The 15,100-nt window shown below is 36.3% G+C and overlaps 1 protein-coding gene across 4 annotated transcripts in view; it reads right to left on the bottom strand.

Moving 5' to 3' along the window:
- The window catches only part of PRR16 (proline rich 16), a 134,652-nt gene that overhangs the window by 89,818 nt on the left and 29,734 nt on the right, over positions 1–15,100 (bottom strand). Inside the window, exon 1 of one of the 4 annotated variants that reach the window (XR_005952604.1) lies at positions 9,952–10,039. The exons of the other annotated variants lie outside the window; for them this stretch is intronic. The gene's annotated coding sequence lies outside the window, so the exon portion shown is untranslated. Of the gene's footprint in view, positions 1–9,951; positions 10,040–15,100 lie in introns of those variants that run through there. 4 annotated transcript variants of the gene reach the window in all.

The raw sequence follows: 15,100 nt of genomic DNA on the forward strand, positions 1-15,100 counted from the left end.
TTCTCCAGTCTGAACAACCCCAATTCTTTCGCCCTTTTCTCATGGAAGAGAGCATTCCGTCCCTCTGTTCAGCTTTGTGGCCTCCTGTGGACTTGCTCTAACAGATCCACGTCCTTATGCTGAAGACCCCAGAGCTGGACAGCATCACCTCCCCTGACCTGCTGGCCACAGTGCTTCGGATGCAAGTGACAGCTCTTTACGAAGTCAAAACTGAACAGAATACTAGAATAAAGACATTAAAAATCAGAGAAAGGAAAGGAAGTGGTGGAAGGAAGGGAGGGAGAGAGGGAGGAAGAGGAAGAGGAAGAGGAAGAGGAAGAGGAAGAGGAAGAGGAAGAGGAAAGGAAAGGGAGAGAGAAAGGGAGAGAGAAAGGGAGAGAGAAAGGGAGAGAGAAAGGGAGAGAGAAAGGGAGAGAGAAAGGGAGAGAGAAAGGGAGAGACAAAGAGAGAGACAAAGAGAGAGACAAAGAGAGAGACAAAGAGAGAGACAAAGAGAGAGACAAAGAGAGAGACAAAGAGAGAGACAAAGAGAGAGACAAAGAGAGAGAGCTCCACGGAAAGCAACAAAATGTATTTCTAACTTTGCTGATCCAATTTATGATTTACACTAGTATCACCTCCTCCATGTAATGACTATTTCTGCCTGCCCTTTGTTGGTGTCCTGTTTTGGCATCTGTTCACAGAACTGTGTGTGCCCCAGTTCCCAAACCCACGCCAGCTGCCTGTGACCACCTGATGGAGCTGCAGTTCAGATGATTCTCTGCTGGGGATGCAGCATTGGCCTGGGTTTGGCAACAACTCACATATTGGTTTTACCCATATTTCACTGCTGCATGGGAAAAGGGATCTGAAGTGAGTGAGTACTCCCAAAATTTTTTGTGATCTTTTCAATTCTGACATATATATATATATATATATATATATATATATATATATATGTGTGTGTGTGTGTGTATATATATATATATGTATATATATATATAACACCTTGTTCTACTAAAAGAAACAGTAGTTATCAAATTTAACAGAAAACTGCAGTATTTACCTGCAGAAAAAACCCAAAAACTTACACAAATTGTCATATTTCTCCCACATAATCTCTTCTAGTTTCATATTAAGATTTTCTTATGATACCAAATCCTTTCTCAATTTCCAGTTAGGTTGCTAAAAAAACCTGATCATTGTTCCACAAATGTCTGGTAAATTACTAAGATTTCAACAAGAAATTTTCATAGGACTGATCTGAAACAGCTCTGAACATGTATGAAACAGATCAAATCACACACATATCAGTAAAGATTGAAAGATGTATTTATCCTTAAGCTGATAACTAGTTAAAGAATCATACTAGATGTTTTGACTGCCAACCACATTCATAGTTCATCAGCAAAATATAAGGTACAAATTTCTTTTTGAAAAACACTGAATCTTTCACATAGGTATCCCTATAGCTGAGAAGAAATTATGTGAGTTTTCTGCAATGAACACTTTGTTCCAGCAGCTGAGTTCCCGTAAGTTGTCTCAGAAATGAAATACAGTTCTTAAAATACAGCAAGCACATGGCCTGGTTGTGATATGAGTGTATAATTTTTAAAATTCCAAATTACTTCCAGCCAGAAAAATGCATAAAGCTGGTCTTTATTTCCACAATATTTCTTCAAAAAAAAAAAAAAAAACCCTGTCCTGTGATTTGCAGCCTCTAAGGAACAGGAGTAATAGGTTGGCAGAACTAAATAAATGATTGGTTTCACTGTAATGCCTTCTGTACTTGTACTCAAAGCCAGAATTGCCTTGAGAAAGCAGCAATTAAAAAAAAAAATCTATATTAAATTCACGAAAATCAGTTAAAGATGCAATGACACAACATGGTGGCATTTCTTTAAGTGTTCATTGTATTTATTCACCAGTAAGTCCAAACTCCTCATTCTCACTCTCACTTAGATCTTTTCTTTTATGAGCAGTTCATGCTTTAGCCATTCTAAAACAACAACTTCACACATTTTACGAGGAATTCACATTTGTAAAAACAAATGCAGAAGTTCTGTTTTCCTTTTTTTGTTTTTTTAAACGCCTATATCATTAGTCCTAAATGCTATCAAGAGTCATCTCTCAAAAAAAACCAAAACCTTTCCTTTCTTCAGCAAATCAGAGTTCACTCCACTGGTATATTTGTCCTCAATAAATCCAACATAACATTCACCACCTCTTTTCCCTTCAGTGGCTCTCAGGAATTGCTCCCTTCAAGCATTTTGGTCTTATATATCATTTATACTGACTTTCAATCAGCCCTCACTGAATCTGGAAAGATCTGTCCACCCCATGTCCACATGTGCTACAGTAACTGATATGGCTGTCATTATAGCAAGTTTGAAGAGCAAAATCCTACCTCCAACTCATCATTTATACCAGTTCCCATAACTAGTGAGTATATATCACAGAGGTTTATTTTACACCTCCTACTAGACTTTCTCTAAATCTTTGTGTCTGCATAACAAAATAATTCTCAGGTTCCGTCATCCATGACAGATGTTTTCCAGACTTCAGTCACAAAGTTTCTTGTTTTATAAGGATCACAAAACTTTGCTTGAAGTATATGATGATAAGCACATAAATTGAATTTTAATCAATCCATCTGATTTTATTTTTGAGTGTTTTTTCTTTTACTTTAAAACTGCCCTAGAAAATCAATATCTATAGTTTCAACATCTACAGCTACAGGGGTTACAAATACTAATGTAAGTTCAACTTCCACTCAGTCTTCCCTTCATTTTGTCATGATTAGTTACTGCAACGTGTTCTCCAGTTATTTCTGTTAGTCTCTTAATTAATGCAAAAGCTTTATTTCTTGAAAACTGAAATCCTTGCCTTAATTGACCATGTACATCTATTTAATGGTTGCAAAATACACAGAGATTATTTATCTGTGGGGTTTTTCCAGTTACTTACAGAGTTTTGCTTATTGACAGTATTTTTTTCAGTCACCCTGTAAAACTTTTTCCCCTAAAGACACAAAAGATATATTTAATAGAAAATTACAAAATTAAATCTTTCTGTGGACCATTAACATGATGGTTCAACAGTGACTTCAGACCAATGTGCACAATATCTTAGGAACCCTTAAACCATGGATTATGGGCATAATGGACTGTACCAGCTTGTGTCAATTCCTACTTGTGTTACTTTAATCAGGGTTACGGGCACAGGAAAAGCATCAGACCTTCAAAATGCCTATTATGCTGCATTCTGTAAATTAAACATTTTCATAAAGGCTAATACTGTACCATGCATTAGCATTACATTTTTTGCATCACTGCCCGTTTCCAAACTGAGTATAAATGATCCACGTGAACACTACTGTCATAAATATGCATACTAAATAATTCAAACATACAATATGGTGTTTTGTTTTTACTTACAGCAGTCACAAATATGAAAGCTACCTGAAAATTACTCAAGAGCAGCCTTCTCCAGCTTACAGAGAATAATGCAGGTATCTTTTGCTACATTGAAAGTACATCACTTCCAGGTTTAAACTTAATAATTAAGTTTAAAAATATGGAGTTATTGAAACAGAATTGAATATGACACTGGAAGATGGAAATGCTGTAACTAGTTTATTAACATCTAACTCAGTCGTGCATTGCCTCTGAACAAACAACAAGCATACCAGACACATCAATCCACATATAAATATTGCATTTTTCACAATATCTGGCTATGCTAACACAAGATCAAACAGATGACTGTGTTGCATACAAAATTGTAATAAAGTAGATATTGGTGTGACTTCAAAGTAAATTACAGTAAAATTCTGAAAAATGCCCCACTGGTGATCTCAATAAAAGAAGTAACAAAAGGTCATTTGAAAGGGAGGTTATGGCAGCCAAAATTTAGAAATATTATCTGCATGCTAAATTATTCAAGTATTTGATTTTACCTCTGGAAACGAATCAAAACTAGTGATCCAGTCATGATTCTAAAGCCTCTCAAGAGAAGTAAAATAAAAACACTGGAACTTGACAATACTGCATTCAAATTTTTCATGTCTTCCACTTAAGGTGAACCCAACTTCACCAAGGTTCTCTTAGCTGTTTAATTAATAACTCCACAAAACAGTCAACACTGAAAACTCCTATGAGTAGTGAGGTTTATTATCTGCCTAAAAAGAGAGAAAAGGTAGTCAGCTTCCATCAGAATAAATATCCCAACAATTTGAATATGCTAGTATTTGATATTCACAGGAGATCTTAGTATTCAGAGGAAATGCCACAACAAGCAAGAAAGTGTAAAATTAACAACAAGGACATCAAAGGCTCTCTTAGTATTTTTACTGACAGCTTTTTGAAGTCAAGAAATGACATTTCAAGCACCGGAACAGGCTGCCCAGGGAGGTGGTGCAGACAATATCCCTGGGAGTGTTGAAGAAATGAGAGGACGTAGCACTCCGTGCTATGGCTTAGTTGACATGGTGATGTTCTGTCAAAGGCTGGGCTTAATAACCTTGGAGGTCTTTCTGAACATTAATGATTCTATGAAATATCAACTTCTTAACTTGCTCTTATGGATCTCATAGTTGACCAAAATGTTTTATTCACCCATTTTTGGCACTAGACAAATTTTTTAAGTGTGGGATTGGCCCATTGCCAAGTCTGGCTCTGTATCAGACCTGTGCCACAGCAGATCCATGTTCCATGTGCTTCTCCTAGTCTTTTTTATTATTAAGCTCTCTTAAACTAGTAAGTGTAACTCTCTTACACTGCACCTTTCCAAATAACCAAACACAAAGCAGAGCATGCAATGCAGAAATCACAGGTTTCTGCAATGAAAACAAAAAAACAAACAAAACCCCCAGCTCCAGAAAGCAGAGTCTGAGTATTCACAATGAGGAAAACTGGAACAAAAGTTGTGGAAATTACTGATTTTTACACTATTTATCTCTCATCTTCTAGAAGGAGAACTAAAATGGAGATTTTTTTTTTTTTTACTTCAGCCTAAATATGTCCCCAGTCCATAATAACCACAGATTTCTCAGGCTTGGAGAAGTTTTTTTTGGTAATTTGTTTGTTTGCTTGTATAAGTCTAGCATCAATTCTGTAAAAAGGAAAACTGAACAACTACTCCAATTCAATCACATTTTCATAGCACTAGTGAAAAGATATTTTCTTTTTACAGAAACTATATAAACTATATAAAAATATATAAACTATATAAACTATAACTATTCTCATGATAAAAAAGTAGTTCTCAACATCCAAGATCTCAGCAAAAGGCATCTTTTTTGTATTACAAAACAACTTTTTTTAAGAAAAATTTTTTTTTTGTTTTTTCACTTAACAGTGAATCAGTTTACTCTAGATGGGGGTTTAGCTCCTGGTAGAGAAGACTGGCTTGTCAGGACTCAGAACATTCACACAACATTGCCTCAAGTTCTGCAGCTGCTGTTCCCAGATAATCAGCAAAAAAGTTACAAGACTACCAAACCCGAGTTCTTAACTTTCTGTTGATACTTTCAGTAACTCAAGCTGTGGGAAAGCTTTCCAGCAAAATCCTTGCAAAACTCCAATAGTCTTAAGAGGCTCTTAAAGACACAACAATCCTGAATAAAGGTATTGTGCTTAAGATATGTGATTTTCACTGTAATATTTTTTCTTAACAGGCAGAGATAATGCTGTGGTGGTAAATGATGTACAACATCTATTGTTTTAATCCAGTGCTTTGAGCATTTGAACCATGTATCTTTAGTGCACACCCAGGAAAGACCATTATTCATCAGTGGCTTGGATGCGAAGCAAAAGCAGCCAGATCTTGTATAAAAACAACAGGATTTCCTTGCTTCTACTCAGACCCACTGAGTAGAGAGTCTGCAGGCGAGAGACAGAGGCCCTTGGGCACAGCCAGAGGATGCAGCAAGGACAGGCAGCACCCACAGAGGCTCCACAGGTTTTAAAAACATGCAAGAGCCAAGAAGTGGATTTCCTGGCAAGGCTAGCAAGCAGCTAATGTGCGAGGTGTAGACCAATGCTGGCATGATGGTCGAAAACCGTAGTTGTGCTTTCAGTGTTGTTAAAATGTACAAAAAAATCTAACATTTGTAACAGTACCATTCCGCAGCGCATTGCACATGCCACACTTCATCATATTTTACCTGATACTCTGCTCTCAGATGCAGGTTTGTAATCACGTTGAACAGAAGAGAAAAATCCTGCCTTTAGAGCACCTCCACTTTTCACAGTACCATACAGTCCTCCATTTATGACATGGATGACAGAAACTGATACACCTATTTGTTTTTGGATTCAGCAACTAGTCAGTCATATATGGGAAGACCACATAAATAAATCAATTAAATAAATAAAGCACTGAAAATAAAATACGTGTCTAATAACTACCCACTGAGGCAGATCAGAAATACAGATAAGCAATTCTATTCGATAATAATTTCCCTTCTTTGTACAACAGAAGAAAAAGGACCCATTCATTTTCATAAGCATTCACAATTTGCATGTTTCACCCAAATCCTGATCAGTATTTTCTTTGTAATCTCCACTTTCATATGTAGCAAATTTCACTGCACACTAGACATTCTAATAGCTCTCTATCTCAGCTGATCCTCTTAGTTGCTTGATTTTTTCCACTTTGAAAAGCAACCTAAAATTGGATACTGTGCTCCAAATGAGTAATTTCTAACATATCACTTTCACTTTGAAACTTTAGTGTTTCAAACCTCCTCTTAACACATTTAAGAATCTACTTGCACTGTCAGCTCCTGTTGCTAGATGTAGTTAATGCTTAGATCAAGCTGTGATGTTTTCATTGAAAGAAACAGTAACCCTATAAGTACTGCAATTATTTAATGAGCATCAGAGGATGATGCATCTATGTAAGTGGATGTCAAGACAGAAAAAGACACTCTTGCTGAGTATCTTACAGTTATTAAGGCCATTAATAATAGCTTGGTTCTGGTGATATAAATACTGTATTTTCATTATTGTTGCCAGACTATACTTTTCATTAACAGTATAGGCCTAATAGACAACTGCAAGAATTGGGACACGAAAAGCTAGGACTGACTGTAAGAAAATCTTTCCCCAGGAGGACACAGAAGTGTTGACAAAGAGACTGTCAGAGACTGTGGATCCTCAAGATGAAGCCTCAGGCGGTCTGGATTAACCCTCTGGCTGATCATGCTGTGAGCAGCTCCTTTCACCAGACACCCCCAACCTCCTTCCCCAATGAAGTAGTCCTGTGTTTGTAATTTCTATTCCAGTGCTGGCAAGAAAAAGAAGCTGCTCTTAAATCTTCTCATGCCACGAGCAATAGGAGAAACAACCAATGTCAATTACTTACTTCCCTCATAGACAATGGATTTCCTCCAGATAGCATAATGCCCAGACCTTCTTGGTTTTACCTTTCTAATAAAAATATCACTGTGACATCAAAGGACCAATGCAGTTTCAAAAAACAGCATGCCACCTCTAAAATTATGATTCAATTATTTTAAATCAAAAGAAAAGAAAATGTCAGATGCTTTTTATGAATACATGAAGAGTTTGTCTAGGTTGAAGGTTTTTTTCTACAGTACACAAGTTGGGTGTATTTATAGGTAACTAGTGTTTCCACTGCTTCAGAAATCTGTGTACAGCACTCCATTTTGCAATACAACATTGTGCTAATGTCAAGAAAGACCTGACTCCATGCTATGGGTCTCCTCAAATCAGCTTTACTTACAAGCACTTGAGATCATATCTAGTATGTCACAATATGCTTAAAAATAAAAAAAAAAATCTTACAATGCTACTGACTTGTTCTGGAGACAATTTATAGAAAAGTCTTTGTAGAGGTGTGGAAAAGGAAAACAACCCATACAAATCTAAAGGGGATTCTACAAAGGAAGAGTGATCTATTTTCATCAAGTACTGCACCAAAAATATCTTCAGAAGGGCTGTTGGCTAGATGAAAGTCATCAAGTATTAAAAAGAACAAAATACAGCAGTTAGAAACGAAACATACAAGTCATTTGAATTATGATTACCCCTGGCATGATGTTAATTAATTATCATAGAAATACCAGTGTAACATTCTGGGGTTTTATGTAAACATCAGCTTCCAAAGTGGATGCCTTTCTTCCTGTATTTGCAGCAAACCTTACACTTTTAATACAATTTTTTCATACTTCTTGAAATCAGGTTTTTCTAAAGGTCACAATTCTCTGTTTTCAAATATAAATAGAGTTTATATTACATTCTGAGGAGATGAAAAAGTAAGGGATTTAGCTGTGGTGTACACTTAATTCTCAACACATTTGAGTTTCAAATGCTTTTGGTTTTTTTTTTTTGCACCCAGGTAAAGCCCAGACAAGCTGACAGCGACAACCTCCCTTTCACTCAAACTAAAACAAGTATTTTGAAAATTCCGTCCTTCTTGCGAACTGTTTGCTTAGTGCCTCACATACATAGTGTGCACCTACAGTCAAGTGACATGACATAGTGATTTGACCAGAATAAAAGTTATGTAGATGATTTTATACAAACCTAAAATATGACAATGATTAACACAAGCCAAGCATCTATCTAATTGGGTTGCTCTTCATAAAACATCTCTGAGATAAAGTCTTGTGGAACTGAACTAATTCATTTATAAGTCAATACCATGTCTACATATATGGAGTAATTATGCTAATATGGAGTAATTGCACTAACTATATATTCCACACAAAATATAGTCAGTTCACTGAGGCTTCATGATTACTATTCTCAGGTTTATGATTATTTTTAAGAAGTGCAATCCACACTTTGCTGTATTTAGATTAAATACAGAAAAGTGATTAATGATAGTATTTAGGAAATGTACTACTAGGGAAAATTACGAATGCCTGCTCTGCAATCTACAGCTGTAAGTCTATCTGTCATGCTAGACTGTGTAGCTGCTGGGCCACCACAGCTGTCCCAGACGCACACATATTTCAAGTTGGCAGGAAGTTCTTTTTTCCACCTCTTTAGTCCACCTTTATATATATATATAAAATGGAAGCCAATTAATTAATAAAGTCTCTCCAAGATGTGATACCTGATTTGCTGATCAATAAACTGGGAGGGCATATATTAATGTTCTCTAAATTGGTACTTGCCTTGGCAAAGGTATAATTTAGAGGAGAGCTAAAATTACATACTATATATTTTAAGAATTGTTTTAGTAAATCACAATTGAACCATTGGGTAAAGCACGTCATCAAAATCCTCACTATATTTTTCAGACAAGACTGACATGACCCACTTTCTGTCCCTAAATCAATCTCATGCTCAAGCTGTGGCATGGGTAATCCATTCAGATATCTGCCCCAGCATAACAAAAGAAGTATAAAGTGAACCATCTTGGACAAAACAAGCTGTCTTAGTTTAAATCAGTGTTTGACAAGTGATGTGAGGGTTAAAGGAAAACGGACTATAAACAAGAAAGTCACTAGCAAAACCAGCATGTGCTGAAGACAAGCAGCAATAAAGCTGCAAAATACTATACCTGTACATTTTTAATTTCTTTGTCTTCTGCCATTGCTAAGTAGAAGAATGCTCAAAATGTGAATTGTTATGAAACAACAAACTAATTTTCAGGAAGACGAAACAACAGGAAAAACATTATTGTGGAAGACATACCTAGAAACACAGTATAAGTAGGTGTGGAATTACCTATATGGCACGTTTGCATTTAATTTTCTTTTGCCATGAAGAGCAGACCTGGACCAAGCATCATACCTGAACAGCCTTGCCTGAATTAGATGGCACACTCACCCAATGCATCATTTTTTCAACTCCCATCTAGATGAGAAGGAGGACTGCTTTCAGTCTTAGCAAACTGTGCTGTACAGCAGTACAGACAATGCAAGAAATTGTTATCTTGCACCGAACACCGCAATATTTTGATTAAAGCTGCAGTGTCAAAGAGATCCCAACATACCTGCCACATCTTCTTTGGAAAACTCCCAGAAAGTTCAGAAGCAAGCAAACAAGATGTGCTAAGTAGTGCAGCATCCCGTAACCACACCTGCCTTGGCGTGGCCTTGGCTGGACCTCGTTCCTGTGGCACCCAAGTCACAGGTAGCATGTCCTAACAGACTAAGCCTCCCCGAGTCTCTAGTGTCACCTGAGACAACCTGAAATAAAGGCAAGGTGAAAATAAAAATGTAAGTATGAAAGTTATGTAAGCATGTCTAGTATAAATATAAGTTAAAAAATTATATAAAAGTATACGTAAAAATTTTCCATGGGGTTTGACAAGGAGCAGAAAAGCTCTGATCTCTCTCCGTAATTTCTTTCATTCATCGAAGGGCTTGAAAATCCTCATAGGTTAAGGCTGGGGAAGCTGTGTCAAGAATCCAGCAATTTGCACATATTGGAATGTGGATGAAGTTTTCCACTAGCTTCTTCACTTTCCTTTATTTTTATTTTATTTTGAGACAAAAAAATAATATAGACATCCATCAGAGAACAGGACTATGAAGTCTAAAGTATTTAAATTGAGCTTAAATTTAACCAAAAACCCATCATAAAAAGGATTTTTAAACAATTTTCGTATCAACAAAATGGCACTTACCATGAAGCAATTCTGTTTTGCTAGCATTGAGTATAAAATATGCAATCTAATTTTAGATCTGCAACAGAGTGGGTCTTTTCACTTCAAGAGGCATTCACATCTCTGAAAGCAAATTAAGTTATGCTTGTTTGCCAAGCTACCCACTGTCTTGCCCTACGAAAAAACAAATGGGACTGTATACTTCTCCAAAAAGGCTTGATATTTCACAAACACTTTTTTGTTTCAGATCTTTTCCAAAAAATAAAATATGCCAAAACACAGAATGTAAGAAATAGTAATTAAATTAATTCACAAATACACCTGCATAGGAAGAAGAGTAGTGAGTACTGGAAACTATCTGTAAGATTTGCTCTCCATTATGAGTGTCAAACAAATCCTGAACATAATTGAAATTATTTTGCAAATCATAGGATTGGTAAGGTTGGAAGGAATCACAGTGGCTCATCTGTTCCAAGTTCCCTGTTGAAGCAGGGCTGTCATCATGGCTTTAAACTTGAATTAACATATATGCTGACAGTTCACTAATCTGCAGAAGATTTTTTTTCTCTACCAAAATGTTAATTACCCAGTACTGAAATTGTAACAAATTATGATTTATTCAGCTTGGTTTGACACTCCTACTGTCCTCCCTGCCAAATAATTAGGATGTACCAAATTTCACCTAATTTATTTCATTTACAAGACATCAAATTGAAATTGTGGAGCATTTTTAATGACATAGTCTTTTGGAATACAATTTTAAAATTAGGAGCAAAGAATGATGAAGAAAACTTCTGTATTCTAAATATCTGTGTAATTTACATAATACTGACACATACTAGAACAGCTTATGTATTCACCACACAGCTGAAGCCCTGCAAACTTAAAAGTTTAAGGCAAATAAGTATTTTTATTTTTCATGGCCAACAAAGAGAATAGTGAAAGGAATGAATTAAAGGTTATTTTACCTAACTTCCCTAGTTTTATGCCATTTGAAGTCTAATTAATGTAAAGTGGTTCTCTGAAGTGAGAAGAGCAAGTTTACCTTGTTTATTTTTTAAGAAAAAAAAACAGGTTTTATTAAGTAAGGTGAAAATTATGATTATGTAAAGGCAACTTACTGGAAATCATGCCATATTTCCAAAACCTTAAAAAAAAAAACAATCCAGAACAAAGCCAGTCTCCAGGTATTCAGGCACTAAAATACCTTATTTTTCCCTATGCATCTTTGGTCAAAGAGGCCAGAACACTCCTAAGATACTTATTAATCTAAGAAAAAATAATTCTCCAAAATTATTGCTAACATTTATTTCTCAGAAGCAACCACTAATGTCATAAAAGATTAAAATAATGTAAGATTAAAAGAGAGGAAGCGAAATCACACTTAGCAATTCTGAGAAACACTGAACATCTAAAAGATTAATCCATTTTACTTAATATTACACTGAAGGTAGTCAGCATCCCTGAATGGAAGGAATGAAAAAATAAAAACTGTGTTCAGAAAATAAATCCTTTTTAGTTATGACTTCTATCCTTTGCATTCCTAACCTTCTACATCAAGCACTGAACATTTTCAGTACTCTGTGAAGAGATTAAATAATAAAACACATATGGTTGGAAAGACAGTCCTTCAGCTTCTGTCTGCTAACCTGCCTCTAAACATAGAATGATAAATATATGTCTAAACAAATTTGCCTTCACCACCATCCTGCATGCACATTCGCTTTAACATATGAATTAAGAAATCAGGAATTACAAAGATTGCAGATGACATCATTCTACTTAAACTACTGAAAGAACCTGAAAAAAACCCCAACAAACCACACCACCCAAAACAGCACTCCATGAACAGTAACACAGCACACTGTTCGTTGTTCAGCAGAAAACTGGGAATTCCACAAGCTTTGTGAAGATCAGCGGCTTTGGTTCTGAGAGCAACTCTCTCAAAAGTGCTCTGGCTGCCCCAGGAAGCATATGGAAAGCCAAGCAGAACCTACCTTTGTGCACATTTTGTAACTTCTGGAGTTTTTTCGCCAAAACCTCTTACCCTAAGAAGATGCAAAACTTCAACACTTTCAGTTGCATTGAGAATAATGGACACAATCAGGAGATTCAAAAACCTGCCTGGAAATATGATGTGCAAGATCTGCCTGCTCGTTGACTTGCAAGTCAGGAATTCCACAGAGAAAGCCCCCTATGCAGCTCCCTGCAGATTGGATATGTCATCACACCCTTTCCAGATGAACAAACTGCATTAGGGCTGTGGAAGTGCACTGCCAAGCCAGACAGGTAAGAGACAGAGGACAGCCTGAGGAACACCATCCCGACCCAACATCATCATCTCTCATAGTGCACAACCCTATGGATGGAACAGCTGAATTCCTGGAAGAAACCTGGTACTGTTTCTATGAACACCAGGTCATGCTGATGTTCATCAGTTCCTCAGTTAAGCGCAGACAACACACATGGGATGCAAAAGAAGCACATTGTACAGCTGCCTGCCTCAGCAAGCCCCACCAGGAGGGCAGTAAAACAGCCAGGATTCATATTCAGTGCTCTGTGGAAGACAGCAATTTTGCCTTTTGTGGCAAGTATTCCAAGCAGATTCCTTTTCCTCCTCCTCTCAAATAACACTCTGTTTCTTTAGGTCTCATTATTAATCTTTTATCCTCCAAGTTTGGAAATCTCGCTCTGGAGGGCTAAAGATATTTGCATAAGGATCTCTGCCTCAAGATAAATGTTTTTAATTATCACAATAATTTAGACTTTTTTTGAGTACTAGAGAACTAGAGAATTTTTCAGACTTCCCTTTTTAATGTATTTAAGTGAAATTTAGTGCAGGGGAAAAAAAAAAAGACATTTACCAGGAAAAGGGAACTCAATGATCACCAGTAAGTTCCCATAATCTTGTTACAGGAACATGCAACTGACTGGACTAAATCACTTCAGCATACCAGAGGTGGGATTCACCAGCCCCATAAAGAAAATGACCACAGAATCACAGCTACTCAGGACTGTCAGTCACATAAAAAAAAAAAAAAAAAAAAAAAACCAACAACAAACCACAACCCACCAAGTTACAGTCAATAAATTGCTTAAGCACTTCCAAGAGACCTTACATTTTCCAAATTGCCCAACTGATATGCAATGATGAAATAAAGACGTGATGAGCCTAAGATGGCTGTTTAAATGAATAAGCCAGGTAGTTTCTATGAGCATTTATCTACATCTGAAATAAATTATATACTTGCAGATGGTTCCCAAACTGAGCTTTCAAACACGACTTATTACAACATAAAAATTGTCAAACCACTCCAGCAAGCTGAAAGGTATTTCCTAAACAAACATTTGTTACCCATTTCAAGGAAAATGGGAGGAAGGGTAATTGAAGAAACAAGATGCCACTCATACAGTAAGACATATAAAGTCTAGACAAGGAAAGGGAGGCTTACCTCTGTCAAAACACTTGGACAAGTAAAACCACTAAAGTTGCTTTCAAAGCTGTGTTTGTATTTAATTCATATTCTTCCATATCCCCTTTCTTTTTCTATCCCTCCCTCAAGCTAGATGAAACCCTTGGGAAGGAAAAAAGCTTTTCCCACACACGTTCTGCAAAGACACAAGATCTGAGAAAGAACAATCACATTTTAAAATACTTGGAAAAAATAAATATTTCCAGGTGAGACATTTTTATAGGTTTATTGTTTTTTATTAGGGTTCTTAGTGATATTTGTCTTTAAGAGTCACTGGCTTGACATGGTGGTGATGCTCATTTTACAGCAGCAAATTAAGCAGGCTACAGCCATGCTGAGAAGCCACAGAAAGCTCACAAAGGAACATGTTCATAAGGGTGAGGAGTAACTGCCTGAACTTTCTGCGCTGCCAACTACAAAACAGCAACACAGCCAAATGAAAACATCTCCCAGCTGCAAAATAAACCACCCCAAAAAATCTCTACTACAATGCTGGAAATACAAATTATGGGAGTCTCAACAAACACATCAACCCACATTACATCAGAACACAATTTGTTTCATCTTCCCAATGCAAATTCAATAACAACTTATACCTAATTTCGAGTTAGGTACCTTTTCCATGTCATTTACAGAACACTGACTAAACATTAGCCCAAATTCATTATTTTTTATTTATATGGTTCAATAAGATTTCTAGAGCTGACACACTGCACTTACACTATGTAAGTAAAAGGACCCATCTGTACTATCAGTCTGGGTTTTATCCTTAACAACGCTGAATCTATTGGAAGTTTCAAGGCAATTATTAACCAGTGATACCTAGAACTCCTTAAAAATCAGTAGGCAGCTGGCAGATTTTACTAACAAAAGATATACTCAGAGAACAAGTAGAACATCCATTGAAAGAGGCGACTTTTAAATTTTTCCCAATGACTCACATGCTCTTTAGTATATTAGGTCATTTTGAATTAATTCAGAAAGGATTATCAAACAGTATTAAGCCAATTTCTTTAAACTCCCTTAACTAGAAAATAATATTTATAAATTCCAGCTCAGAA

Source organism: Onychostruthus taczanowskii, unplaced genomic scaffold, assembly GCF_017590055.1.
Source record: "Onychostruthus taczanowskii isolate IOZ18803 unplaced genomic scaffold, ASM1759005v1 scaffold205, whole genome shotgun sequence".
NCBI lineage: Eukaryota > Metazoa > Chordata > Aves > Passeriformes > Passeridae > Onychostruthus > Onychostruthus taczanowskii.